The sequence below is a fragment of the Rhinatrema bivittatum genome, chromosome 2, assembly GCF_901001135.1.
Source record: "Rhinatrema bivittatum chromosome 2, aRhiBiv1.1, whole genome shotgun sequence".
In the NCBI taxonomy this organism is placed as follows: Eukaryota; Metazoa; Chordata; class Amphibia; order Gymnophiona; family Rhinatrematidae; genus Rhinatrema; species Rhinatrema bivittatum.
The window spans coordinates 228132350-228154890 of record NC_042616.1 but is presented as its reverse complement, the minus strand read 5'-3'; the positions used below and the strand labels follow the sequence as shown (position 1 = coordinate 228154890).

The following is a 22541-nucleotide window of genomic DNA, read 5'->3' as shown; positions in this document are numbered from 1 at the left end:
TGTGTCAGCAACCACGCATCATGCGTTGAGTGCCGCGCCGGATGCGACGCATACACTTTTAAAACCTGTGTCCCTTCCAGTTCCAGTACATTGTATGACGCAATCGAAGCATGTGTCGGCAATACCGAAAGCGTCGATAACCACGACGCATCTCGATGCATCCAAAAAATCCACGACGCATCACGACACATCTCGAACACCTACGAAGCAAGTGCCTCATAAACATAAAATGCCTTCTCATCAACTGGGGAAGACAACTGATACATCTAAAATGCAGGACAAACCACGTAAATCTGTTTCAAAAACAAACATCTTGCACCATCCTCTACAGCGAAATCTGCTCTGAGGCACATTACACCTTCGCCAGGTGGTAACCATTCCCTTTCATCAGTGTTGTCTGATATCACTGCAGACGACCAAGCAGGGGGCTGGGAGTCATCTCCAGACAATAGTATCTCTTCCTACAAAGCCTCATAAGAGACCAAGGTCACCTCATTTACCACTGCCAAATACACTGGTCAAAAGATCCAAAACGTCTACCAAAAAACTGGCCAACCTCAATGCCCGACAGCGCAGGAGACAATGTCTCAGATCGCCACTCTCTTGCACTCCTTTATGCAAGGCTTACCACCAGAACCTAATCCTTTACCATTAGATTCACAAAGTCCTCCATCACCACAATTCTCTCCCTCTCCACCTTGGGATGTACCACGACACTCTAAGTCCCCTGAATCTTCTGTACACATGATCTCCCCAGATCTTTCTCCATTATCAACTCCGGGAAGTTCAACCGGCATTCCAGCTGACCCTCCACAAGATCTTCCCCAACCCACTTCACTGCCGGAAGATCTCACTTATGCTGAGTTCCTGGAGAATTTAGGCTTAGCTCTTAATATCGAAACTAAGAAACTTCCAGATCCAAGATCTGAGGTAATGGGACTTCTGCAAATATTAGATGTTCCAGCTGAGCCTACTGCTCTTCCCCCACATCAAATTTTGGAGGATCTCATGGACAAAGCTTGGGATACTCCACACCTTCTTCCACAAATATTAAAAAAGTTAGACTTGAAGTACAGGATGCAGAAAACCTCATACTATTCAAATGATCAGATTCCTCACAATTCAATAGTAGTGGAATCCGCAATGAAAAGACCGAAAAAGAACAGGCTATATTCTAACACGCCGCCTGGCAAAGACAACAAGCTTTTGGATGACTTTGCAAAAAGGGTCTATCAGAATTCCATGCTAAATTCTCGTATTAACCATCATCACTTTTATATTATTCAGTATTTGTTTAATTGTACACAGCAATTGCAACCCCTGTTATCCACTGCACAGGGTGACACTCCGCTACCTCAGTCATTTCTAGACCTCAAAGAAGGATTGCATCATTTGTTGCGCACATCATATGAAGCCTTTGATACATCTGCAAAGTCATCAGCAATCTCCTTATCAGCTCATCGTCTGGCATGACTACGAGCCAGCAGTATCAGAGACGATGTACATGATAGACTTGCAAACTTACCATGCAGGCCAGACAATCTTTTTGGAGAAAAGCTTAGAGAAACAGTTTCTTTAATTAAGGAACAGAACATTGCATCCAGTCTTTGGCAGCACCTCTGGACTCGCCTTCCACTTCTCGGCGTTATTTCAACCAGTATAAAAGGGGTTATAACTATTGCAGACCATACCGCAACTATCAACCCTACCAGTCCAATTATAGGCAACAATCTTTTCAGCCACAAAGCCAGAGACCACAGCAAAGAAGCCAAAGACCACAGAAGCCGCAACCTTCTCAGCAAACTCCAAAACAATCTTTTTAGATCAGAATGCCACAGCAACAGCTCAAGTGGGGGGAGACTGTCTTTGTTTTATTCCCAATGGGCCAACATCACCTGGGACCAATGGGTATTAAGCATCATTTCACAAGGATACCGTCTACGTTTCAGTTCTTTCCCAGTACATCCGCATCTCATCGCTTCCAAAACACCCCAAATGCAAATCCCATCTCTCAGGAAGGAAATGTCACTCCTCCTCCTTCAACAGAGAGCGATCCAGCCGGTGCCTTCCTCGCAAAGGGAAAACAAATTCTATTCCCAATTCTTCCTCATGCCCAAGAAGTCAGGAGGCCTATGCCCTATCTTAGATCTCCGAGCACTAAACAAACATCTAGTAAAAGAAAGATTCAAAATGACCTGTCTCAAGACGGTTCTCCCTTTTCTGCAACCAAACGACTGGATGTGCTCACTAGATCTGAAGGATGCTTACACTCACATTCCCATTCACAAGAATTTTTGGCGTTACCTCTGTTTCCAGGTGGCGAATCACCACTACCCTTTTGGTCTCTCATTGGTCCCGCGGGTCTTCACAAAATGTATAGCTGTTGTGGCACACCTCCGCAAACAAGGGATAACCATATTCCCTTACTTGGATGACTGGCTCATTGTCTCTTCCAATGCTCAACTCCTGATGCAGCAGGTGGAAACCAGTCTTCTTTGCCTCGAGAACTTGGGTTGGATAGTCAATTACGAGAAGTCACAACTCCATCCCTCCCAGACAATTCAATTCATAGGAGTGGTTATTCGAACTCCACTTTCCAGAGCCTTTCTCCCTCTGGACCGAACCAGAACTTTGCAAAACCTTTCTCGTGCGCTTCTACGTCGCAAGGTAGTCCTGGCACGACATATAATGTTGCTCTTGGGCCATATGGCTGCAGCAATATATGTTGTCCAACATACTCAACTCCACGTCCGACGTCTCCAATGGGGTCTAAAATCTCAATGGAACCAACTGACGCAGCCGATGTCTCACAAGGTTCAAGTAACTAATTCCATGAAGAAAGACATCAAATGGTGGCTTCGTCCCACAGTATTGACCAAAGGAAACCCATTCCACCAGCCCCCTCATCAGCTAATACTCACAACGGATGCATCCATGAAGGGATGGGGTGCCCATCTCTTACATTTAGAGACACAGGGACTTTGGTCAAAACTGAGAAAAGTCTCCAAATAAATCTGTTGGAACTCAGAGCAATACGAAACTCTCTAAGAGTATTCCAGTCATGGGTACAAGGCACATCCAGTCATGGGTACAAGGCAAATCTCCCATAATAATGGGAGATTTCAATTACCCCAATATTGACTGGGTAAATGTAACATCAGGACTTGCTAGAGATATAAAGTTCCTGGATGTAATAAATGATTGTTTCATGGAGCAATTGGTTCAGGAACCAACAAGAGAGGGAGCTATTTTAGATTTAATTCTTAGTGGAACACAGGATTTGGTGAGAGAGGTAATGGTGGTGGGGCCACTTGGCAACAGTGATCATAACATGATCAAATTTAAACTAATAACTGGAAGAGGGACAATAAGTAAATCTGCAGCTCTAACACTAAACTTTCAAAAGGGAAACTTTGATAAAATGAGGAAAATAGAAAAAAACTGAAAGGTGCAGCTGCAAAGGTTAAAAGTGTTCAACAGTCTTGGACATTGTTTAAAAATACAATCCTAGAGGCACAGTCCATATGTATTCCACGCATTAAGAAAGGTGGAAGGAAGGCAAAACGATTACAGTCATGGTTAAAAGGTGAGGTGAAAGAGGCTATTTTAGCCAAAAAATCATCCTTCAAAAATTGGAAGAAGGATCCATCTGAAGAAAATAGGATAAAACATAAGCATTGTCAAGTTAAGAGTAAAACATTGATAAAACAGGCGAAGAGAGAATTTGAAATGAAGTTGGCCATAGAGGCAAAAACTCATAATAAAAACGTTTTTAAATATATCCAAAGCAAGAAACCTGTGAGGGAGTCAGTTGGACCATTAGATGACCGAGGGGTTAAAGGGGCTCTTAGGGAAGATACAGCCATTGCAGAAAGACTAAATTAATTCTTTGCTTCCGTGTTTACTAATGAGGATGTTGGGGAGATACCAGTTCCGGAGATGGTTTTCAGGGGTGATGAGTCAGACGAACTGAACGAAATCACTGTCAACCTGGAAGATGTAGTAGGCCAGATTGACAAACTAAAGAGTAGCAAGTCACTTGGACTGGATGGTATGCATCCTAGGGTACTAAAGGAACTAAAAAATGAAATTTCTGACCTATTAGTTAAAATTTGTAACCTATCATTAAAATCATCCATTGTACCTGAAGACTGGAGGGTGGCCAATGTAACCCCAATATTTAAAAAAGGCTCCAGGGGCGATCCGGGTAACTATAGACCAGTGAGCCTAACTTCAGTGCTGGGAAAAATAGTGGAAACTATCCTCAAGATCAAAATTGTAGAGCATATAGAAAGACATGATTTAATGGAACACAGTCAACACGGATTTACCCAAGGGAAGTCTTGCCTAACAAACCTTCATTTTTTTGAAGGGGTTAATAAACATGTGGATAAAGGTGAACCGGTAGATGTAGTGTATTTGGATTTTCAGAAGGCGTTTGACAAAGTCCCTCATGAGAGGCTTCTACAAAAACTAAAAAGTCATGGGATAGGAGGCGATGTCCTTTCGTGGATTACAAACTGGTTAAAAGATAGGAAACAGAGAGTAGGACTAAATGGTCAATTTTCTCAGTGGAAAAGGGTAAACAGTGGAGTGCCTCAGGGATCTGTACTTGGACCGGTGCTTTTCAATATATATATAAATGATCTGGAAAGGAATACGACGAGTGACGTTATCAAATTTGCGGATGATACAAAATTATTCAGAGTAGTTAAATCACAAGCAGACTGTGATATATTACAGGAGGACCTTGCAAGACTGGAAGATTGGGCATCCAAATGGCAGATGAAATTTAATGTGGATAAGTGCAAGGTGTTGCATATAGGGAAAAATAACCCTTGCTTTAGTTACACGATGTTAGGTTCCATATTAGGAGCTACCACCCAAGAAAGAGATCTAGGCGTCATAGTAGATAATACATTGAAATCGGCTCAGTGTGCTGCAGCAGTCAAAAAAGCAAATAGAATGTTAGGAATTATTAGGAAGGGAATGGTTAATAAAATGGAAAATGTCATAATGCCTCTATCGCTCCATGGTGATGAGATACTGTACAGTTCTGGTCGCCGTATCTCAAAAAAGATATAGTTGCAATGGAGAAGGTACAGAGAAGGGCAACCAAAATGATAAAGGGGATGGAACAGCTCCCCTATGAGGAAAGGCTGAAGAGGTTAGGGCTTTTCAGCTTGAAGAAGAGACGGCTGAGGGGGGATATAATAGAGGTCTTTAAGATCATGAGAGGTCTTGAACGAGTAGATGTGACTCGGTTATTTACACTTTCAAATAATAGAAGGACTAGGGGGCATTCCATGAAGTTAGCAAGTAGCACATTTCAGACTAATTGGAGAAAATTCTTTTTCACTCAACGCACTATTGCCTCGATCAGCAGTCTGCATCAGATTCCTCATTGGGATCTGCAATTCTAAAGACTATGTCAAAGCTTTAATGGCTGTCTACCTTCCATAGGTTGCAAAAAAACAAACCGAAAAACCCCAAAAAACTGCAACCTATGAGCTTGGGTCTCCGAGCATGCATGGCTAAATTCCCTGCTTATCGACAGAAAAAAATTGTTTGCTTACCGTAAACGGTGTTTTCCGTAGATAGGGAATTTAGCCATGCAATCCCATCCACCTCCCTGGACAGCCATCAATCTAAACAACGCCTACACAGCACTCAGCTTGGGAAAACTAACTGAAGGGAAGCTTGAGGAGCGCGGGAACCCGAGGTCATGCGCACTTCAAAGCTCTTCGAGCTATGAGAGTAAGCTCCGCCTTCGTGACATCACGGATGACATCATCTAGCAAGCATGGCTAAATTCCCTGCTATCTACGGAAAACACCATTTACGGTAAGCAAACTTGCTTTTACTCTTGTTAACATCTTTAATTTTGGCTTGTGATAATTAACCTGCATTTTTGGCAAATATGCAGTAGAACGTTTAGCTGTTGGAGTTGTTGCTTGATTAGTTTATCATGGCTTATTTCATTAACATATTAAAATTCAAATGAATTTAGCATCTAAATGCTTTAATATATTGTAAAGTAGATTGTCCGGGAGCAAAGCACACAGAACATGGATTGAATATATAGCAAAAATTGTTTTTTTTATGTCTGGATGCTTTTTTAAAACTCCAGATAAATGGAATAGAATAAAGTGGCATGGCATAGCTATCATGATTTTCCATGAGAGAACATAAAATGAAATTGACAAATATCCTCAAGATAATAGCAACTTAGCAGAAAAAAATGAGAGATAACTCGGACTTAGGAAACCTCTAGGAGATGAAAAAGTCACTAAGTGGAGGTGCAATAACCCTTGGTGAACTGTTTCAGCCTTGTAACAGAGGGTATTATTGAGCAGCTGTGGTGGTGGTGCCTCCTGTTTGCTCCCAAAATCTTTTTTGAAATTGTTTTGAGCAGATTCTGATTGCCCCTGAATTGATCTTTTTTGACAACCTTTCTCAGTGCTTGGAAAGAGACAGTACCACTTTTTTCCATAGCACAGTGTAGCTCTTACCTCCATAAAAATGTTTTCAATTTAATTTCCTTTATGTTCAAAAGGAACCATGATTTCTCTGTGTAGGTAGTCTACACCAGCATAGGAACCAAGTGTTTATCCAGTGTGACACTTTTCAATGAATGCTATAAATGTTTTGCATTCTGTAGAAATGCCCTTAAGTTTGGGGTCTTTATTGATGTGTTCCTGTTCTGATAACATCACAGCCACTTTTCTCTTTCACAGGTCACAGCACAACATCAAGGAACTGTACAGTCCAACCGCATGGTGGTATTCATCATCAGAAAATTACAAAGTACCAATTTCACAAACACAAAACTAATCAAAGGCTGGCTACACATCAAAGTAACTACACTTAACTCCCTATCCTGCATCACAGAAGACAACTTTCAAGACATCCTTGGAAACAAGGAAGGAGCTTGTCCTCAGCAGATAATAGACCTTGGCATTCAGGCAGCAAGAAAATAATTTTGGTGTAGAACTTGATTTAGCTTTTCAAGACAGTGATGATTCTTTCTCATGAAGCACAGCTATTAGTAAAGGATGCAGAATAAAACCATATAAGGTGGTCACACTATAGAGAGGATCACATTCTCCACTTTACACAAAGGGAAAAAGAAGTAGGGGGACTCAAAAGGTAATGTGAATGGGTAAAAGGATGCTGGGGAAAGTGTTAAGTTCATGGCAAGAGGATCTGCCTCTCCTTACAGCCATATGTCATGAACCTTTGTCAGAACCCCTGGCTAACCACAAGCATGGGATGTAGAAGGCAGACTAATCCAGGAGAGGAAGCAGAAGATGGCCTACCTAATTTTCCTTTGCCATGACCATAATCATTCTCTTTACTCCCAACCATTCTTCTTGCCTCTGAGCCCTATAGTATGACTTCAATGGCCTGTCAAATCTTGCTCCAAAGTTTATAAGAAGGCTGCATTTTACTTTTCTATATGTATCGGCTATTGCTATTGCATTTGCTGCAAGGCAGTGAAATGTTGGTCAATTATTTGATGCATGGATCCAATATTTTACTGCTTACATTTTGTGCATGTCATGTAAGTTATAATGTTGAGCATGCCGATTTTTGTGAGCAGTCACAAAGTATGTAATAGTTTAGCTTGTTGCTCTTGAGAAGCCTGTTACCGTTCATCACATCACTTATCAAGATCCAGCAGCTACTGTAGATAATGCTCAAGGGCTGACTGTCTCTCCAGGGTGATGCCTTTCCTTTAGCTTGGCCAAGCAGTTGTAGGAGGAGAGAATGAGTGAAGAGTGAGCTATTCTTTCATGAGATAGATACAAGTGCTGTAATCATGACCCAGTTATTGAAAATCAGAGCATGACTACAACATATGAGTGCTCCTACCTTCTCTTCTCTGTAAACATAGATTTGCTTAATTAGCCACTGTCAGGTAGTGATTTGCACAGCAAGTTGCTAATTCTACCCATTTCTGTTTGTAATTTTTCCTTCCCTTTTATTTTTAATAATACTGCCATTATTTTATGATACCGTATGTGGTATAGTACTTGGCCGCTGCTGATCTACTTTATAAGTTACAAGATGCCAAAGTTTGTGTTGTATGGAGTCAAACTGCATAAGTGTTTCAGAAAATATACAAATAAGAGTTGTGCTTGAAATGTTGGCAAATCTATTTTTTTCCTAGATAATGCCACCATTGCACACTGAGGATGCTCAGTTTATTTGCTTTGGCCTTTTTTAAAATATGGAAACAATGTAATGAGAGTGGCTTTGCATCTGCAAAAAAGTATGATGAACCTCATGCATATTGTAATGTGGCAGATAGTGGAATACACTATCTGCCTCATACAGACTTGGAGAGGAGTTTGCATGAAATCCTCATATACTCATTGGCCTATTTGCTGCTATCTAGGCTTTCGACAATCCTCTTTCCAAACTCAAGGTAACAAATGTGAAATATTCCCCCAAGCCTCTCAACTAGCTAATCATTACAGCTGCCTTCTCGCCTCTATATACTACTACTACTTATTACATCTGTATGCTACTTGATATTTGCAGCACTGTACAAAAACATATAAGAGACTGTTCTTGCTTAGTAGAGCTTACAATCTAATCAAGACAAACATACAGGGCAAAAGAGACTTTGGGTAAAAAAAATGAAGAAAAATTGATAAAGCTGTTAGGGGATAATAAGGGGTTAAGATTTAAAACAGTTTCAAAAAGGTGTCTTTTTAGACTGGATTTAAATAAGGCAAGAGAGGGACATGACACATTAACTCAGGAAGATTATTCCAAGTTTATGTTGCAGCCAGATGGACAGTATAGAGTTGGAATTGCTAGTGGAGAAGGACTTTGGAGTGACTTGCCTGATGAGTGGATTTCATGAAGAGGGGTATAAGGAGAGAGAAGAGTGATTGTGAGGAGCTGCTGTGTGAAGGCTCTTGTAGGTGAGCAAGAGGAGTTTGAACTGAATTTCGGAAATCGATAGCCAATATAGTGAGTTGAGAAGATGGGTTATGTGGGCGTAGCGACTTTGGCTAAAGATACATCATGTAGCTGAATTTTGAATAGATTGAAGTGAATAGAGATGATTCATTGGGCAACCTGTGAAGAGCAAGCTGCAGTAGTCTAAGCAAGAGGTAATGAGAGAGTGGATAATAGTTTTGGTAGTGTATTCAGAAAGGATGGATGGATTGTGATGGTGATAGAGAGAAACTGCACATTTTAGCAGTGTTTTGGATGTGTGTAGCGGAGAGAGAGGAGTCCAAGATTACCCCAAGTTTACGGGCTGAGGGGACTGGGAGTATTATAGTGTTATCCATAGAAATAGAGACAGGAGCAAGAGGGGAAGTGGGCTTGGGGAGAAAAGATGGTGAGCTGTCTTGGCTATGTTGAGCTTAAAGTGGTGGTGGGACAGCAATGTTAAATATGCAGGCTGAGATTTGGGATTGGTTTCCTGACAACATTTCTGGTGTAGAGAGGTAAATCTGGGAATCAGCATAAAAATTGAAAGCCATTAAAAGCAGATCAGAATACAAGGGAATTAGTACACAGCGAGAGTGCCCAGAAGAGAACCTTGACAGACACCGTTTGGTAGAGGGCTGGCAGTAGAAGACGATCTGCCAGAGAATACACTAAAAGTGCGATGGAAGAGGTAAGAAGTGAACCAAGAGAGGACGGAGTCCCAAAATACAAGCGAGACCAGGTTATCAAACAGTAGATAGTGATCAATAGTGTCAAAAGCAGCAGATAAGGATTGAGTTAAAGGCCTTTGGTTTTAGCTGTAAATAGGTCATTGGAGACTTTGGCGAGAGCAGTTTGTGAAATGTAGAGGATGAATACCATACTGGAGTGAATCAAGACTAGCTTGAGATGAAAGAAAGCAAAGACAGCAGTGGTGAACAGTATATTTAATTTATTTATTTAAGAGTTTTTTGGGGGTTTTTTTATACCGAGGTATAGCAAAAGCCTTCACCCCGGTTTACAATTACAACAACTTATTACATTTAACAGAAAAACTGAAACCACAAACTAATTATTACAAATAACATCAACGTTTAAACAGGGTCTATAAGTGATTCAAAAATGTATATTGGGTGAATATGTCTGGGTGATGATTATGGGTGAATATGTCTGGGTGATGATTATTGGGTGAATATGTCTGGGTGATGATTAATGAGTTTAGATAGTTTGGAAGCAAAGAGGAGGAGGGAGATGGAACAAGAGTTAGCAGGGTAGGTAGGGTCCAGTGAGAGTTTTTGAGGAGTGATGTGATCACTATTTTTGAAGGCAGTGGGAACTGTTGCAGTGTAAAGTGATAGATTGAGGATGTGACAGATGGAAGAGATAAGAACATAAGAACATAAGAAAATGCCATACTGGGTCAGACCAAGGGTCCATCAAGCCCAGCATCCTGTTTCCAACAGTGGCCAATCCAGGCCATAAGAACCTGGCAAGTACCCAAAAACTAAGTCTATTCCATGTAACCATTGCTAATGGCAGTGGCTATTCTCTAAGTGAACTTAATAGCAGGTAATGGATGGCAGGGAAACTGAGGAGCCATGACGAATTGGGGCCAGAAACCAATCCCAAATCTCAGCCTGCATATTGGGGCCAGAAGAATAAGTAGTGAGTTTAGAGGAGAGGAGAAGAGAAGATGGGCAGTTTCCTCTTCTGTAATTTCAGAAAGGAGGAGAGTGGGTGAGGGCCAAGGGAAGCATAGAGCAAAGAAGTGCGGGAGAGGAGGGTAAAGGTGAATTGAGCCCCAATAGATTATTACAGATTATTGCATTGGTTTATATTGTACTGTTTTAAATTACATTTTAATTTGGAAGAAATTCCCATCAACACACACATTTTAAAGGAATTATTGTAAAAAGTATGTTATCTGAACATTTAATATTCCAATAATTTCCTTTTTTCTCCAAGGACAAGCAGAATGACTGTCCTCATACATAAGATGACATCTTCAGATGGAGTCATACCTGAAAGTTTGACTGGGTATACTTTCACGAGGGCCCCTTCTTCCTACTATACCTCCAAATGGGGCCCCTTCTTTTTCATGGATCCCATCAGTTGTGGATTTTTTTTCTCTCCTGCTGTAAGGGATCTTTGCTATCCAGGAGTACAGAATTTGTTCTTTGCAGGGCCATGTGATCTTCTCTCACCACTTTAGTCATATTTAGATAAGTTTTGAAAGTTTTCATTATCAGTGGCCGCATGGTGCCATTGGTAATGCTGCTTTGAGACAGCATCAGTTGTGGTTTATCCAAACATCGTTGTTTGATTTCACCTCATTAATTTTTCGATCATTGTTTCAGAAGGTGAAAATAGCCTGAAGCTTTGAAATGTATTTCTGGTGTGAAAGGGTCATTTCTATCATGGATCCCTGTGATAGATATGTTCTTTCCCTGGAGGCTGACCATGATGTCTGGGGTGTCCTCTGTGCGACTATGACCCCAGAGGGCATTGTTCACAGCTTGACCTCTTGGAAAACACTTTGTGTAATGTAAGGCGCTGCACAGAGTATGAGCATTGATTCCCCTCGGCACGGAGCACCCAACAGGACTGGGGAGATAGTGAAGGGTCCAGCGTCATCTGTATTGGCATCATGGAGCTCCAGTGAAATGCATTGGGCAAAAGCCAAGAAGCACTGTTATTGGTCTTTGTGAATATTCAGTGCTAATATTCAGTGCTGGGAGTGGGAACATTCTGGCAGTAGACTTGAATGAATACCCTGAAGCATTCTTGCATGGAGGAGAGCGCATCTTTCATGTATTCCCGAGAATTTCGACAGTCTCTGAAGGTGTCCAGGGAGGAACTCTCAGAACAATGTCAGGAAGTATTTCTTCACAGAGAGGGTGGTGGATGCCTGGAACGCCCTTCCGGAGAAAGTGGTGAAGACCAGAACTGTGAAGGACTTCAAAGGGGCGTGGGATAAACACTGTGGATCCATAAAGTATAGAGAATGTGAATAAAGAGAGGGTGGCTCGTGGGAATGACGGCTACTACCTGGAGATAATACCCTTATTCAATAAACATACACACGGTTAATGCGACTCCAACATTGCTCTATGCTTCAACGGCAAGAGGAAATGTGGAAAAGATTTGCATTCACAAAAAAGCGGGGAGTAGCTTGTTTGTTATGGCGGTTACTACCCCAAACCGAATAAGCCTTGTACTTCACTTTCAATGCATATCCAGCATAGCGCTCTGCTTCAACGGCAGGGGAGAACGAAGAAAAGATGATTTATATTCAGACAACCAGCAAGGATTAAAATACATAGTCTGGGTAAACAAATAAGCATGGGTGTAGCTTGCTTGTTATGGCGGTTACTACCCAGAATCAATTAAGCCTGATACTTCATTTGGAAAACATATCCAGCACAGATCTATGCTTCAACGGCAGGGGGAATGAAGAAAAGAGGATTTATATTCAGACAACCAACAAGGACTGAATTACATAGTCTGGGTAAACAAATAAGCATGGGTGTAGCTTGCTTATTGTGGCAGTTACTACCCCTAACCAATTAAGCTAGATATTTCACTTAGATGCAGTTCCAGCACTGCTGTCTACATTAATGGTGGGGGTGGAAGGGAAATAGTACCAAAAGGTTACTAAGGGCCAAGAGTAACAGATAAGTAAGTATGAGAGAAAAACCCGTGTGAAAGCTTGCTGGGCAGACTGGATGGGCTGTTTGGTCGTCTTCTGCCGTCATTTCTATGTTTCTATGGTGTTTCAGGAAGACGTGGTCTCTCCTCCTGCCACCCAGACCATGTTGGCATTGGCAGTTTTTGAGGAAGAGCTGGATAAGAAGATTCAGGAGGATGTAGATCATAAGATGCAGAGCATCAGTGTAGCAGCATCAATTGCATCGCTGTCTGTAAATAGAAGTCCAGTCCTCGCTGGAATCCATTTTGGCACCGACGAAATGGTGCTGGTACCTGGAGGGTGATTGATATTGGGAACTGCTGCACTGATAGTAATTTCCAGCCCATTGGGGGAGGAATCTTTACCAAGGTGCAGGCATGCATTGGGGTTTAAGCCCCAACAGACAATTGAATTCCTCTCTGAAGCATTGTCTGCTAGCTGGATGCGGTCTAGATCCACATCCCTGATGTTCCAGTTTGGCTTGGACTCTGATTACTCCTGGGGATATGGCTATAGATCTGAGGACTTTTCTGATCAGGAGGTGTCAACAGGTCTCCTCCTCAGACCCCTCTCCTCCAGAGGGAAGGAGATCTCCTCTGGCAGACCTCTTCTTCACCAATTTTGTTAAGAGCATGGTGGATGCCATTCCATTTTTGTTGCAAAAAGAAGAGTCTCTGGCAAAGATGCTTACATTATCCTGTTTTGTGGAATCCCCCAAAGGATATCATGGCAATGCTTGTGCCTCGGGGGAGACAGATGAGAATGCAAGAGAATCTACTTTCTGAGGTTCTAGTTAATAAGAAGGTGGGTAAGATATGTTGTGTCCAGAAGGCTTCAGGATTCAAGAAGCAACAGCTTCCTCACTAATCAGTGATGGTTAAATCTGCTCTCAAGAAGGTGAAGAGGTACAGAACTCATTCCTCTGTGCCCCCCAGAGAGGGATTCTTGTATCCTGGACTTGATTGAGAGAGAGGTTTTTCAAGGGGCTATGTTCAATACTTGCATAGCATCTTACTAGCTCTTTCTGTGCCATTATATGTGGGACATACTGAAGAATATGAAAGAGAGAGCAGCTTCCTCAAAAGTAGTGTGGTGCCTTGCAGTCACTGGTGAGTAAGGGTATGGAGTGCAGAAAACCTATGTTTGACCTTCTGTGTTTTTGAGATGACATTGAGGGTTTCTGCAGTAGCTATTGATACCTGCAGACCTGAATGTCTAAGAAAGACTTGTCGACATACCTTGCAATGGGAAGAATCTCTTTTGGAGGTGAGGTCAAGGAAGTAGTGGCTCAAATTAAACATCACTGTGCAATGCTTCGGACCCAGTCTCCTCAATCAGGAAGTATCCAAATGGGCATCAGCAACAAGGCTCTCATGCTTGCCCTAGGCAACAGAGGGCTCCAAAGTCACAGCCAGCACCCTAGACAAAAGCTAGGATGGGATTTTGACTGAATTGAGGAGAGAATAGTTGGGATCCCAGTATTTGTGCCAGAGGATCTTCCTTTTGGAGTAAGGCTAAGGATATATGTAAACTGTTGACCTAGAATAACTTCAGACACATGGGTCCTTAGCATAATTTTAAAAGGATACAGATTGCACCTATTGGATGTCCCTCCAAATCGCCCACTGGATCCCACTTGGTCTGTGTGTCAACATCAAAAGCTGCTGCAAAAGGAGGTTTCCTCCCTCTTGGAGGTCAATAAGATTGAGTCCGTTCCACCAGGGAAGATGTTGTGGATACTTTACTCCAAGTACCTTCTCAAAGAAAATGAGAGGTACCTTGTCCAATCCTAAATTTAAGAGCTTTGAACAAGTACCTGACGAGGGAAAAGTTAAAGGATATCTCCCTAGGCATCCTGATTTTCTTTCTCAAAAAATGAGATTGGATATGATTTCTAGATCTAAAGGATGTTTCCACCCACATAGAGAGATTTCCAGGTCACAGAAAGTATCTGATTCATAATAGGGAAACATTACTTCTAATATCGTGTATTGCCTTTCAGCCTGATGACAGAACCATGTGTATTCACAGACTGTTTTCGAAAGAAATAGCTGAATGTTTTCTAAAGAAGCTAAAAAGGTAAGGGAGAAAATGTAGTCATTCCTAAACTGCAAGAGATTACAGAAAGTGGAAAACTATCTGGAAAAGCTAAGAGAAGCTGGGAAAGTAGTTAGGAATGAAAAAATTTAAATGGAAGAAAAATAGCAAATACAGTAAAAGGGGATAAGACTTTTTTTTTTTTTTTTTAAAGATATGTTAATGATAGATGGAAGTGCAGATGTGGTATTGTGAGACTCGGTGGTAAAGGGGAGGAATATGTAGAGACTGAGGAAAAAGCAGTATTGCTTAACAGATATTTCTGTTTAGTGTTAACAGTGGAAGGGCCTGGAGCAGGACCACCTAAAACGAACGCAAATAAGATTAGTAGTGAGGTAAAATTCAATTGATTTTCAGAACAGTATATTCATGAGTTGCTAACTAAACCTAAAGTAGATAAAGTGATGGGGTCAGATAGGATACATCCAAGGGTATTGAGGAAACTAAGAGAAGTCCTGGCAGCTCCAATGGCTGACCTTTTCAATGCTTTTTTTTAGAGTTGAGTTATTTCCAGAGGACTGGAGAGGGGCATTTCTTATTCATGGAAGTGGAAATAAGGAAGAGGCTGGAGAATATAGGCTGGTTAGTTTGACTTCTGTGATGAGCAAATTAAAGGAATCACTGCTAAAAGAGAGGATAGTGCAGTTTCTGGAATGCAATGTATTGCAAGATCCAAGGTAGCATGGTTTTACTTGAGGTAAATCTTGTTAGATTGATCTGATCAATTTCTTTGATTTGGGTGACTAGAGAGTTGGATCAAAGGAGAGCGCTAGACATTATGCACTTGGATTTCAGTAAGGCCTTTGTCACGGTTCTGCACAGGAGACTTATAAATAAATTGTGCGTTCTTAGTAATGCATCTAGAGTGACTGGCTGACTGGAAGGCAACAAAGGGTAGTGGTAAAAAGAATTACTTGCAGGAGTGGGGCATTACTAGTGGTGTGCCTCAGAAGTCAGCCCTGGGACCTGTTCTTTTTAACATTTTTGTAAGCAATATAGTGGAAGGATTGTCTGGGAAAGGTTTGTCTTTTTTTCTGATGATACAAAATCTACAACAGGGTAGGCAGGAAGGTGTGGGAAAATAGGAGGGATCTGGCGAAGGTTGAGGAACATTCTGGAGACTAGCAACTAAGATTTAATTCTAAAACATTCAGAGTAATGTGTTTAGGCTGTAGAAATACAAGGGAGAGGTACAGTATTGGAGGCAAATTTCTTCTAAGCAAACAAGGAGAGGGATCTGTGGTTGATTACATCTGATGGTCTCAAGGTGGCCAAATAAACAACAGCAAAACTGAGAGACATGCTTAGCTGCATAGGGAGAGGAATGGTCAGCAGAAAAGGAGTTGATATTCCTCTTTAGGTTCCTGGTGAGACCTCATTTGAAATATTTTGTGCAATTCTGGAGACCACACTGTCTAACGGATATAAACTGGTTTGAGTTGGTTCATAGGGTGGCTACAAACATGATCAATGGTCCTCATTTTGAAGCATATGGGATAGGTTTAAAGATCTAAAAACGTACCCCCTAGAGGAAAGGCAAGATAAGGGAGGTATGATAGAAACATTTAAATATCTCAAAGGTTTCCATGCACAGCAGGATAGCCACTTTCAATGGAAGGGAAGCTCTAGAACAAGGAGTCGTGGAATGAGGGTGAAAAGGGTTAGACTCGGGAGTAATCTTAGGAAATATTTCTTTGTAGAGAGGGTAATGGATGCATGGAACGGCCTCTCAGTGGAGGTGGTAGAGGCAAAAACAGTATCTGAATTCAAGAACGCATGGGATAAATGCAGAGATCTCTGAGGGAGTGATGGGAATTGTAAGGGCTAGATGAATTGGACGGATGGGCAGACTAGATGGGCCATATGGTCTTTTTTGGCATGTCTTTTTTTTTCTATGAATGTTTTGCAGTGGTGGTGGCACATTTGTGCAAATTGGGTATAAATGTGTTTATCTAACTGGATGATTGGCTTGTCAAGAGCATGTCCCAAGGCGGTGCTACAGAATCAACGAGAAAAACCATCTGGGTATTGGAGTTGTAAGGGTTCATCATAAAGTACCCAAAGTCACGTTTGAGCCTATCATCTCAACTGGCATTTATAAGAGCACTTCTAGACATGACTCAGAGAACCTTCTTTCTGCAGGAGAAGATTGCCACATTGATATCCACAGCAGATAAGATAAGCATGTATCAGCATGAGACATGTTGTCATTGTTGGATCTCATGGTTTCAACAGTCCATTACTCTCTTGGCACATCCTCATATGAGGAAAAACACTCAGGTCACAGTGGAATCAAGCCATTCAAGATCTTTGGGACAGCATCTGCATCACCCAGCCTCTGAAAAACATTCTATCCTAGTGGCTAATTCATTATAATCTGTCCAGGGGGTGCCTTCCAAATTTCTCCAGTGCAAATTGTCTTAACCACATATGCATCCAACGTGGGTTGAAAGCCCACATAGAGGGCTTCAGCACCTAGGGTCTTTCTTCTGTTCAGGTAAAACATCAGATAAAGTTCCTAGAGTTAAGAGTGGTTTGGTATGCTTTGAAGGCTTTCAACGATCTTTAGCTAACAAAATTAGCCTTATCTAGACAGACAATCAAGTAGTGATGCTCTACTGTTTTGGGAGATTGACTAATTATGGGACTGGGCCATTTCTCAGGGAATGATCCTCCAGCCTTGTACCTGGCAGGTGAGGAGAATGTCCTGGAAGATGGAATGAGTTGGGTCTTGGAATCCCACAAATGGTCCCTAGACAGAAGTTAGCAAAGCAGAATTTCTGTAAGTGGGTCTCACCCATGGGAGATCAGTTTGTGTCCCTTTTGAGCAGAAAAGGGAACTCAAAGCAAATTAGCCTCTGACACCTTTGCCCTGAATTTGAAACTCAGACACAAGGGAACTATGATTCTCGTAACTCCCTATTGGATAAGGCAGATTTGGTTTTCACTCTTGTACAAGATGTCTATCAGGATTCCAGCCAGGGTGTGGAATTTGCCAGCTCTCATTATTCAAGATTGGGGGTTTTTGTGCCATTCCAATATTGGGGCCCTTGCCCTTGCATTCTGGATGTTGAGAAGGGTAGCTGTGCAACCCTAAATCTTCCTGAATATGTTTCATATTTGTTTGGTTTCTAGGAAGAATTCCATGAGGAAGTCCTGTTTAAAGTGGAGGAAGTTTGCATTTTATTGTGAGGAAAGGACCTTAGATCCTTTCTCCTGCTCCACAAAAAAACTGTTTGATTACCTTCTACATTTCAAAGTTTCTCAAATTATCAAGAAGGCTCTTTACCCAGTAAAAATGTTGCTAGCAGTAATTTATGGGTTTGACAGTTGCTTGTTTTTTTTATTGGTCGAGATATTGCTACCCTTTTCATAAGGCTTGGGGGTAACTGCATGGAACGGTAGATGCTGCCCTTGAGAGAAACATGGGGATAACCTGCAGAGAGTGGCAGATATTACCATTAGACGCTTGCTGGGCAGACTGAATGGACCATGTGGTCCCTTTCTGCCATCATTACTATGTTATGTGCTTTTTTGTGTCAGGTCTTAATACCAACTCGTGATTCATCTCATGCAGTTGGCCCATACCACCATCATGTAAAAGGTAAACCTATCTCTGTACAGCCTTTAGTTGTCCATTTCATATGGGACTTACTTCACTTGAATCCTCCCATCAAGCTTCTTGCTGTGCCATGTGACATCAACATGGTGTTAACCCAGTTCATGAAAGCTCTCTTTGAGCCTGTAGATGCTTGTGAGCTGATGTACCTGACCTGAAAGAGTGTGGTTTTGGTGGTGATGACTTAGGCATGACGAATCAGTAAACTCCAGGCCCTAGTGACTTATCCACCTTATATCAAGTTTGTTTTTGTTTTCCACAAAAGGGTGGTTCTGCATATTCATCCTAAGTTCCTGCCTAAGGTAGTGGATTTCCACCTTACTTTAGTCAGTCACCCTTGCAGTGTTATTGCCCAAGTCCATAAAGGTGTGCAAACACTATAAATTTGGGACTGCACGAGAACTTTGGCCTTCTATCTGGAATATACTGAAGCTCTTAGAAAGTTCACTCAGCTTTTTATTTCTTTTAACACCAACAAATCTGGAATTGCCATTAACAAGCACACTTTTTCTAATTGGCTGACAGATTGCGTCTCATTCTGTTATGCCCAAGCAGGCCTGAATCAGGTGGGTCATGTCAAGGCTCATGGTGTCAGAACCATGGCAGTGTTGGTAGCCCACTTAAGATTGGCCTTCATTTAGGAGATCTGCAAGGCTACAACATGGAGTTCTCTCCACACATTCACATGGTACTGTTGCTTGTACAGGGACTTCTGATGTGACAGTAGGTTTGGCCATTCTGTCCAGAGGAGTCACTTTGAGTTTTGGAATCCAACTCCAATTTGCCTAGGTCCTTTTAATTAGGTTCTAGGCTGTCCCCATATGAAAAAAACTTCAGAAAATGCCCCCCCCCCCTATTATTGTATTCAGGGCAGTCTGTAGCTAGGGATTTCCTGTGGGGTAAAGACTGCCAGCCTGCTGGTCCTTGAAGAAAGCAGAGTTGTTTTTATCTATTTCAGGTGTTCTTTGAGGACAGTAGGATGTTGGTTCTCACAAAATCCAACCGAGTTGGTTTCTCCAAATACAAGCTAAATTATAGACGGAAGGGAACCTGTATGGAGATATATCAGGCTGCATATGTCCAGTAAGGCATGTTTAAAGTTTATAGAAACGTTGTCAAACTTCTTTGCTAGGCTCCATTTGATGATGTCATCCCATGTATGAGGACTGACATCCTGTTGTCCTTGGAGAGTGCCTGTTAAAGGTAAGCATCTCTGCTTTTTCTTAGCATATGTCAGCTTTGTCCTATGCATAAGAATGTACTTTTGATTGGAATAATTTATATTGCCAGATGTTTATCAGTGCATTTTGGAAAAATGTTCTGAATTCCTCTTTTTAAGCAGTTATTTTATGTAGGCTTAGTTGCTGTACAAAATTAAAATGTGTGATTTTGCAGAAGGGAAATGTTCTACTGAACTTGAAATAGTTATTTTCCTGTTTAATAAATTTTGCAATTACCATCAATTTTGGCTCTCGTGTCATTTTTGCTATCTATAGAGTATACTCTGAAAGATGTAATCTGGAATGACATTCATACTTTTTGACTATATCATAAAGACATAGTCTCTTTCACTCAACGCATAATTAAGCTCTGGAATGCATTGCCAGAAGATGTGGTTACTGCAGTTAGTGTAACTGGGTTTAAAAAAGGTTTGGATAAGTTCCTAGAGTAGAAGTCCATAAACTGCTATTAATCAATAAGGATTAGTAGCTTGGGATCTATTTATTTAAATGTTTGGGTAGTTGCCAGGTACTTGTGACTTGGTTGGCCACTGTTGGACACAGGATACTGGGCTTCAAGTACCCTTGGTCTGACCCTGTATGACATATCTTGTGGTGTTATGTGCTAAATTAGTATGAAAGCTATTATTTTACAATGTTCTTTCATTAGCTTTCATTTTATAGGATGGTATTTTACATATGTCACTACTACATTTTAAAATATACTGTAACAAAGTATCTCAGATGCAATAATTTCTAAAGTTCATTCAGAGCAGTAGTTGCAATAAGAAGTTCTTCTATTTCTAGTACACTTCTGTTTTGACTTCATTTTAATTATTTGTTGGTGCTTTCTTGCATTGGCATTTGCAGAATAAATATGTCCTTTGTAGATCCTGTGGGGAATTAAATTGAACAATGAAAGTTATTGTTTGGAACATAATCTAGCCAACAGCAAGCAGCTAATTTTATTCCCTAAGTGGGACAGTGTTAGCATTTCTCATGTTAATCCCTTGTAAAATCTGTGAAAGTGGCAGGTATTCTATTGGAGTATGGCCTTTGAGGCACTGTGAATACATCTGGTCCATTTTTCTACAACCCAAATTTCTGAGAACCAAAAGAATGTTGTAAGTTTGCTTTGGGGGTTTGGTTTATGTTTTGTCAACAATGAAGATATTTTATTTTAAATTTTTGGGTGGATGTTACAGTTTTGTTATGTAAATATTTTTGCCACATAGTGGTGTCTGGCAGTCTCCCTACTAGCTTAGTTGGCTGAAAACCAGGGAAGCCAGTGCTCAAATTCTGTTTTTCCCATAGATGTTCCTTTTGACTTTAGGTAAGTCACTTTACCCTTTATTACCTTGAATGCAGACTTAAAGCCTAAATTTACTAAGCTGCATTATATCTATAATGTGTGATTAAACAGCGTTTAATATGTGATATTGCACAATATTTTAAAATATTTCTTCCCCCTGTGGAAATCAGCTGCTCTACATGCATTTGCATGCATAAAATTGCCTAATGGATGCAAAACAGTTATTGCATAGGCAGTTCGATGCAAATAAAATAATGTTGCCCCATTATTTTAATGCATTTCAAGGAGGTATAGTTTATTATTTCTTGGGGACATCAGGATGCTAACATGCATCCCGATGACCCCGGAACACCTGTTAAAGGTACAGGCCGCAAAACAACTACACCCCCCAAATGCCTAAATGTCCCCAGGGGACTTGGTAGATCTCCGCCCATTCCAGATCTGCCTGTTGAGGTGGCCCAGCAATGTAAAAGTAAAACAAAATTTTTAAAAAATTGTGCAACGCCCCCCAAGGGAGGAGGAATAGCCTAGTGGTTAGAGCAGTGGACTATGAACCAGGAGACCAGGGTTAAAGTCCTGCTGTCGCTCCTTGTGACCTTGGGCAAGTCACTTTACCCTCCATTGCCTCAGGTACAAAACTTAGATTGTAAGCCCTCTGGGGATAGGGAAATACCTACAGTATTTGAATGTAAACCGGTGTGATATCTCAATTGAGATCGAATGTCGGTATATAAAAATAATTAATAAATACATAAATAAGTGCCCTAACCAAAGACCCAAGGTAGTATGCCCCCTCCCTGGTTACACCCACAACCATCCTCCCCCTGGACCCATCTTTCAAAAAAAACAAACCCTCCCTGGTGGGAGCTAAGGGATGCTCCGGGCCCTACCAGGGTGGGCCTGGAGCATCCCTTAGCTCTGGGCCTGGAGCATCCCTTAGCTCTGGGCCCAGATGTAATAGGGCAAATTGACAAACTAAAGAGTAGCAAATCACCTGAACTAGATGGTATACATTCCAGAGAGCTGAAAGAACAGAAAAATGAAATTTAAGACCTGCTATTGGTAACTTGAAAACTTTCATTAAAATTGTCTATGGTATCTGGAAGGTTGACAATGTTATGCCAATTTTTAAAAAGTGATCCAGGGTGATCAGGAAACTACAGACCAGTGAATCTGATGGCTGTGCCAGGCGAAATGGTAGAAACTATCATAAAAAAACAAATTTGCTGAAAATATAGAAAGGTATAGTTGGGACAAAGCCAACATGGATTTAACCAAGGGAAGTCTTGCCTAGCTTGTAGACAGATGGACTCAGGACCAGTGGGTTTATGATCCCCTACCTGCAGATGGAGACTGAGTCAGCTGACGTCACAGTACATATAACCCTGCAGTGACCCCAGCCTGCCAGTATTCTTCGACTCCAGCAGATGGTGGACGTGCACCTCCCTATGGGGATTGCTTTGAGCTTTTTGAAAGGAGAAATTTGAAATTTTAATTCAGGAAAAGAAATCCTTGCTCCCCTGCGGTGATACCTTAAGGTCCCTTCCCCAGTTCAGAATTCCTGAGGCAATTTCTGTGGTGTCTCTCAGAGGTGTGCCTTGGTCTGCTAGCTGGGTTTCCCGGCGGGGACTTAGCTGAAAGGCAGCAGGTGCA

The 22541-nt window shown here is 41.4% G+C and overlaps 1 protein-coding gene across 10 annotated transcripts in view; it reads left to right on the top strand.

Moving 5' to 3' along the window:
- TBC1D5 (TBC1 domain family member 5) overlaps positions 1-22541 on the top strand; it is a 1653915-nt gene that overhangs the window by 90410 nt on the left and 1540964 nt on the right. For 5 of the 10 annotated variants that reach the window (XM_029589261.1, XM_029589262.1, XM_029589260.1 and 2 more), the window contains one exon: positions 6738-7149. The exons of 4 other annotated variants lie outside the window; for them this stretch is intronic. The gene's annotated coding sequence lies outside the window, so the exon portion shown is untranslated. The remainder of the gene's footprint in view (positions 1-6737; positions 7150-22541) is intronic. One more of the 10 variants, XM_029589265.1, reaches the window with a different exon arrangement.